Here is an 8,189-nt window from a genome sequence, read left to right as displayed (position 1 = left end):
AGAGGAGCGAAATCACGACCCTCACCTGTTGCTCCTCAGTTCCAGAGGAGTGAGGACGTAACTTAAAGTACAGTTTACAGGCCTCCCTGAACATGGACTTGTCTCGCCCCCCAGAGAACCTGTCTGGCAAAGCGATCTTGGGCTCCACCTGGGTTTGCTTGGGAGTAGCGTTCCCCAAACCAGCAGTGTTTTGGTGTTGTAAAGCAACAGAATGAAGATCTGCCACCTCCAGGCTAAGTTGCTGCACTTGCCCAGCCAGAGCAGTAATAGGATCCATGATGGATCAAAAATAGTATAGGCCAGTGTTAATGTCCCAACTCTGTTGTCAGATCTCCCAGGTCCAGGGGCTCCTCCACTATCTCTAACGCTAGGGGCGCCCTAGCTATCTCTACTTCCCAGATTACTTCTGATGGTGAAGATGCCGGGGCAGTGTACCTTGCTGAACTCCTGAATCAGCCCTATATCTGTCCCCCACCCAGGGGAGTGGGGAGTAATAGTGTATGACTATACAAAAACCAGACAAACAAGGGAAGACATACAGGGATAACTGAAAATACCAATCATACAAATATGCACTCACAGACAGGAACATCAGGGATAAAAGGAAGGAATACCAAATTGGAGAGTACAAGCATTTGCACAAAGCTGAAACACCAAGCAACAGTCACAGATCAACACTCCAAACGCCTCTACCATCACCTCCACTCCACACCAGGCAGTATGAAAAAAGTAAAACTGGCAATCCAGGTTGCCAAAGGCAATATATATATTTGAGAGGGGAGTGGCCAATACTGAACAGCTAAAGAAAAGTGTGCAAAATAGGGATCACCTATTTTAATATTTATTTATTGTACAAAAAATATCTATAAGCACAAAGCACATGATTAAAAACACTTAAAATTGAGCAACAAAGCTATATATTTTAATATATAAAATATATATATTTTGTCTGTTATTTAACCTGCATGTTGCATATTTGATGCACAGCACTGATAGAATAGGGAGGGCCATAGTCCTATTTTGGATCATTTGGTCTGTGTCTTGGAGCTTTTGTTGCTCAATTTTAAGTGTTTTTAATCATGTGGTTTGTGCTTATACATATTTTTTTGTACAATAAATAAATATTAAATAGGTGATCCCTATTGTTTGCACACTCTTTTTCCTTTGACTTATGGTATTTAGTATGCATTAGGCTGATCCCTAGATGATATGGTAGTGCCCACTGCTCTTGTTTCACAATACCGAACAGCTAAGATCATCCAGGAAAGATTCAGAGACTCTAATCTGAACAGTTTAATATGGAGAATTGCTTCTGATCAGTGTAGGAGTACGTGAGATCAGACGCTGCGTCTTCTGGCCCTTCTCTGTCGTGGTAAACCCGTGACACCCTGTAAGAGTGCGCTCCCATAAACCATCTAAACAGGGTGAGCACCGGACCCCCCAGTTTTCCCAGGAAACCTAAGATGGAAGGCCCTGACCAACCTCCCAGTGGATGGCCATGGAACAATGAGGTGGAATAAGATTCTACAGGTGAACAACTGGCTACGTCGATGGTGCCGTCAACAAGGATTTGGATTTCTGGATCACGGAATGAATTACCTATACGATGGACTACTTGCTAGAGATGGGGTGCACCTTACGAAGACTGGAAAACATGTATTTGGAAGTCGCCTTGCTACACTCATCAGAAGAGCTTTAAACTAGAACAATGTGGGAAGGGAAGCAAAAGGCCAGAAAAAGCCATACAGCTGACAAATACTATTGAGATCTCTGCTACTGGAAGTGGAAAGGAAGAACAAAGACAAAACAATTTAAATAATAAAAATATGGGAGGAAGAGAAACCAATCACAAACTAAAATGTTTTTATACAAATGCACAAAGCATGGGCAACAAACAAGGAGAATTGGAACTACTAATGCAGGAAAAGGAATATGATGTCATTGGAATCACTGAGACTTGGTGGGACGATACACATGATTGGAATAAAAGGCTAAAAGGATACAACTTATCTGCAAGAAACAGACTTGATAAACGAGGAGGAGGTGTCGCATTGTATGTTAGAAAAGCGTATATCTGCACAGAGATTGAAGCTTCAGAGACTGGGAGTTCTGTGGAAACTGTTTGGGTAAGAATACAAGGAGAGAACAACGGAAAGGACACCATTGTAGGCATTTACTACAGGCCACCTGGGCAAGCTGAAGATATGGATGAACTCTTTATGTATCAAATGACCAAGTTCTCCAAAAAATATGACGTAGTGGTCATGGGAGATTTCAACTATCCAGACATTTGTTGGGAATCTCTCTCAAGTAAAACTAACAGGTCAAGCAAATTCTTATCCTCTCTTGCTGACAACTTTATCTTCCAAAAGGTAGGGGAGAAAACAAGGGGATCTGCTACTTTGGATCTAATCCTTATAAACAGGGAGGAAATGGTTGAGGAGGTAAAGGTGGCTGGGACCCTAGGAGGCAGCGATCATGCTATTATAGAATTTTGGATAACTAGAGGAGGAAGACATGTGAAGACTCAAACTTCAAGGTTAGATTTTAGAAAGGCAGATTTTAAGAGACTCAGAAAGAGAATAGGAGGGATCCAATGGCTGGATGTCCTTAAGGACAAAAATGTCCAGGAAGGATGGGAAATTTTTAAAAATGAGATTCTCAAAGCACAATCGTTAACAATCCCGAAAAGTAGGAAGAATGGGAAGCATTTAAGGAAACCAGGATGGATGAACACAGAACTTAAACACATGCTAAAAAGAAAGAAAGAAATGTTTATTAAATGGAAAGAGGGAGGCATATCTAAAGAAGATTATAATACAGTCTGCAGATCCTGCAGGGCACGTATCAGGTTAGCTAAAGCTGACAATGAATTAAGGCTTGCAAGAGATGTCAAAAGCAATAAAAAAGGATTTTGGGGGTATGTCAAAAGTAAAAGAAAAGTCAAAGATGCTATAGGATTTTTACAGGATGAAAATGGAGAAATGGTAAGAGAGGATGTTGAGAAGGCCGAACTTTTTAATTCCTATTTTGCATCTGTTTTCTCTCAGAAAGAAAATGTAACATCAACTGATCTTCACTGTCCTTTTAAAGGAATAGAGGAATCCAAGTTATCTGTAAACAGAAAGATTGTGAGGGAATATTTAGCTAACATAAATGAGTTCAAGTCTCCAGGTCCAGATGAATTACACCCCAGAGTACTGAAGGAGATCGTAGAAGAAATTTTATAACCACTCTCCATAATCTTTGAAAATTCTTGGAGAACAGGAGAAGTCCCAGAAGACTGGAGAAGAGCAAATGTTGTTCCTGTCTTCAAAAAGGGGAAGAAGGTGGACCCAGGGAACTATAGGCCGGTGAGTCTGACTTCTATACCAGGAAAGATCTTTGAACAAATTATTAAACAACATGTATGTAAGTACATGGATAAGAATGAAGTGATTAACCAGAGTCAGCATGGGTTTGTAACTAACAAGTCATGTCAGACTAACTTAATTTCCTTCTATGACAGAATCACTGACTGGGTGGATCAGGGAAATGCTGTAGATATAGTATATCTTGACTTCAGCAAAGCATTTGACAAAGTATCTCACACCATCCTTATTGAAAAAATGACCAAGTATGCAATGGACCAGGCAACTGTTAGGTGGATTCATAACTGGCTTAGTGATCGGACTCAAAGGGTGGTTGTAAATGGCTTCACATCCAGCTGGATGAATGTCTCAAGTGGGGTACCACAGGGCTCCGTCCTGGGACCTGTATTGTTCAACATCTTTATCAATGATTTAGATGAAGAAATTGAGGGTAAACTGATTAAATTTGCTGATGACACAAAGCTAGGAGGGATAGCTAATACTAGAGAAGAGAGAGAGAGGATTCAAAAAGACCTAAATAAACTGGAGCAGTGGGCAGCAACCAACAGAATGGTTTATAACAAGGAGAAATGAAAAGTACTACATCTGGGCAATAAAAATGAAAAAAGCATATACAGAATGGGAGGAATAGAGCTAAGCAACAGTACATGTGAAAAAAGACTTAGGTATACTAATAGATCATAGACTGAACATGAGTCAACAGTGTGATGCAGCAGCAAAAAAGGCAAATACAATTCTGGGATGTATTAACAGAAGCATACAGTCTAGATCACGTGAAGTCATTATCGGTCTTTACTCCTCTTTGGTCAGACCTCATCTGGAATACTGTGTACAGTTTTGGGCACCACATTTTAAAAAAGACATAGACAAACTGGAGCAAGTTCAGAGAAGAGCGACCAGAATGGTGACCGGTCTGCAAACCGTGTCCTATGAGGAACGGTTGCAGGATTTGGGAATGTTTAGCTTGCAAAAAAGAAGACTGAGAGGAGACTTAATAGCTGTCTACAAATATGTCAAGGGCTGTCACATTGTAGATCTTTATTCTCATTTGCACAAGGAAAGACTAGAAGCAATGGGATGAAACTAAATGGGAGGAGACACAGATTAGATATTAGAAAAAACTTTTTGACAGTTAGGGTAATTAATGAGTGGAACAGGCTGCCACGAGAGGTGGTGAGTTCCCCTTCAATGGACGTCTTCAAACAGAGGCTGGACAGACATCTGTCTGAGATGATCTAGTGAATCCTGCTTTGAGCAGGGGGTTGGACCAGATGACCCAGGAGGTCCCTTCCAACTCTACCATTCTATGATTCTATGATAACCACCAATCGGTCTTCACAGAACAAGCCGGAACCCAGGATCTCTCCTCGGGTACGTATCCCCTCCAATGACCAAGATATTGGTTGGACTTTTGGAGCCTACAAGAATCCATGATCCTCTGCACCTTGTACTCTAAGGCTATGTGCCCACGATGCAGAAATGAAGCAGAAAATTTCTGCAGCATTTCTGCATCTCCCTGTCAGAAAAAACGCATGCAGATTGTGCATGCGTTTTTCCTGCAGAATACATGCGGATCCACATGCGGATTTACATGCGTTTCCGCATGCAGATTGACAAGCGCTTTCCAGGCGATAGCATCACTTGGAAAGTGCTTGACAACTAGGTCACACTATATAAATCCATGCAAACGGCATGGATTTATACAGTGTGAACCGTAAAAATTAAAACAAATAAAGCTATACTCACCCCCGATGCCCGGCGTGGCTGCAGCGCTCATTTCTGTCTGGTTCCCGGCTGCCGGCATATCGCGAGACAGAGCGGTGAAGGGCCTGCGGTCACATGACTGTGACGTCACCGCAGGTCCTCAAGCGATGCCGGCATTCAGAGAGAAGCCGCCGGACAGGTGAATATAATCTCTATTTATTATTTTATTCTTTTTTTACAGGTACAATGGTACCCAGGTCTGGATGTCTGGTCCTCTCCTCCAGAACTGGGTACCATCCGCACATAGAGACGCATAGAATTCGCTTGTAGAAATGTACAGACGCGCATGCTATGCGTCTCAATGCAAGTCAATGGCGGGATTTCCGCTGCGCTTCCGCAAAATTAAATGACATGCTGCGGATTTTTGTACGCAGCATAAACGCTGCGGAAAAATCCGCAGCGTGTGCATAGAACATGCGGAATCCCCTTGGGGACCATGGGGTGCAGATTACCTAGCGTTTCACAAGCGTTTACGGTGCGGAAATTCCGCAGCATAAACGCTTGAAAAACGCTACGTGGGCACCCAGCCTTAACCTCCATTGACAGAAACTGGAGGAGGCAGACAACAATGATGGTACAAGTTCTTTTAACAGGGATCTGTGGAACACATTTAGGAACACAAAAAGAGTGAGGAAGTTTTAATCTGAAATCAACTGGATTGACTACCTCCAGAGTCTCGTAAAGGCCAAGAAATTTAGAACCCAACTTCGCTGATGGTACTTTCAGCTTAATATTTTCGGAAGATAATCAAACCTTATCCCCTACTGTGAAGGCAGGATCTAGTGAACATTTCCTATCGGCATTCTGTATTTGACGAAGTTAAGTCACCTCAATATTCCTTTGAACATCTTACAGACATCCCTAAGTTTCTGTGTAGCCACTTCTACTCCAAGACACCCAAAACTCATCCTGGAAAATTAACCAAAATGAGGATGAAACCCATAGTTGCAAAAAAAAAGGCGAGATTCCATTGGACTGATTGACCCGACTGTTAATAGCGAACTCAGCAAGAGGTAAAAATGAGGACCAGTCCTCCTGTTGAGCCGCAACGAAACATCTTAAAACTTGTTCCAATGATTGATTTGTCCTGTCTGACTGTTGGTTTCAGGGTGGTAAGCAGAGGAGAATGACAAATCAATCCCCAATTTCTCACAAAACGCTCTCCAGAATTTGGAGACATATTGCATCCCACCTATCAGATACAATGTTCAAAGGAATACCATGCAATCTCACCACATAATTAATAAACAACCTGGAAAGCGTTTCATCATTAGGTAACCCCGACAATGGAACAAAGTGCGCCTGTTTACTGAATCGGTCAACTACCACCCAAATAACAATGTTCCCACAAGACCGAGGCAAATCATTAATGAAATCCATGGACATATAAGTCCACAATCTTTATGAAATTGGCGGTGGAGCTAATTCCCCAGCCAGCCGGTTATGACAGGCTTTAGCGCGTGCACAAGTTTCACAAGCGGATACAAAATTCTTAATATCATTATACATGGATGGCCACTTAATATGTGCTCCATGGACAATGCTACCAAGTGTGCGTCTTGTGAGATGTATGTGTAGCACCCTGAGGACTCGGCTGCTACAGGGGTATTACACCTCGACCCAGAGGTGTGGTATTCCACTCCCGGGTAAGGATGGAGTGTGGAACTGAGCTTAGTAGGCTGCATGCACTACATACATCCCATTTCCGGGGGACAGAACAACGGTACTCCCACCAGTATATGTGCAGGTACGACAGCGTCTGTCCCTGGCTGGAGTGGGAGGGGGGTGGAACATCCCAGTAGTGTAGGGGCAGATAGGGGGAGTAGTCTGGGTAAAGCTAGGAGCCCATTGGGTGCTGGTCACCTGGGTTCACACATAGAGGGAGTATATAAGGTGGGCACCATCTTAGAATAGGGTCTTTAGTCAGAGAGAGGAGGAGCAGAGCAGAGGAGCTCAGCCAGGAGGGCTGACAGGGAACTGTGGCTCCGGCTGGGCCCAGCTCCAGAGCAAAGCCTGCAGTGGAGAGAGGAGAGGAAGAAGGAAGGCCCAGAGACGCAGAAAAGAGGGAACCCTAAGATCCCAGAATCAGACCAGAAAGGGTGAAGGGTTGGCAGAAAAGGGCACCGGATCCCAAGCTGGCAGAGGCAGGAGTAACCCTTAACCAGGAACCGGAGGTCGTGGTCAAGTTTTGCCACGACCCTCACCATATCCACCAGGAAGGCACACCACGAGTAGGGCCAGGGAAGCCAGAGAAGGTTCAACCACTAAGAGGCCCGAGGGAGCTGGACAGAGGTGGATCCCTGGTGGGGACGGCCAGGAGAAAGAGAGTGAGAGGGAAGCTCAGGACCACGCTCCGGAACTGCCTGGGGGTTGGCCGAGTCCAGGACCTGGTGGACGCAGCACGGCTCGGGTGGTCACTCAAGGCCAGAGTGACTAAAGCAACATCAGTGAGTAAAAACCCTGAAACTGCATCTCCTGACTCTGCCTCTCCTTCCTGCATCATCACAACCCCCATCATCCACACCTGCTGCCCTGAGGCCATACCCCTCCCGTTGGGGGTTATACCATCACTGCTGCACATATACCACCGGCCTCAGCGGACTGCTCTGCAGCGGCGGCTTCAAAGCCGCACTCAACGGGTGGCGTAGTCGACACTTAAACAACATCTACAAAGACTGCCACACACTTAGTTTGACACCCTGGGCACGGACCGGGTCACCGCCACAAGGACTACTACCCCCATACAGATCCGGCTCCGGGTATCCCTTGAACATGGCCCAGGGGGCGCGTCAACTTTGGCGTAGTCGGCAGGATAACGTGCCCGCAACCACCGGGTACTGCGTGCCTGAAGAAAAGTTCATATTTACCGTAAAAAGAAGTCTCCCGCCAATTCCGGAGGGTCCCCGCCATCGGACGCCATCTCGGATCGGTTCCCGCCGTTTGCCCGCCATCTGCAGTCTTTTCCCCCCATCCACAGAGTTTCCCGCCATTGGGAAGCGGTTCCCGCCATCTGAGAAGATTTCCCGCCTTGGCAGAGCGGACGCCATTATGGGC

This window comes from Phyllobates terribilis, unplaced genomic scaffold (assembly GCF_046119375.1).
Source record: "Phyllobates terribilis strain yellow unplaced genomic scaffold, ASM4611937v1 Scaffold_4__5_contigs__length_816908805, whole genome shotgun sequence".
Classification (NCBI taxonomy): domain Eukaryota; kingdom Metazoa; phylum Chordata; class Amphibia; order Anura; family Dendrobatidae; genus Phyllobates; species Phyllobates terribilis.
Note: the sequence above shows the minus strand (reverse complement) of the source record.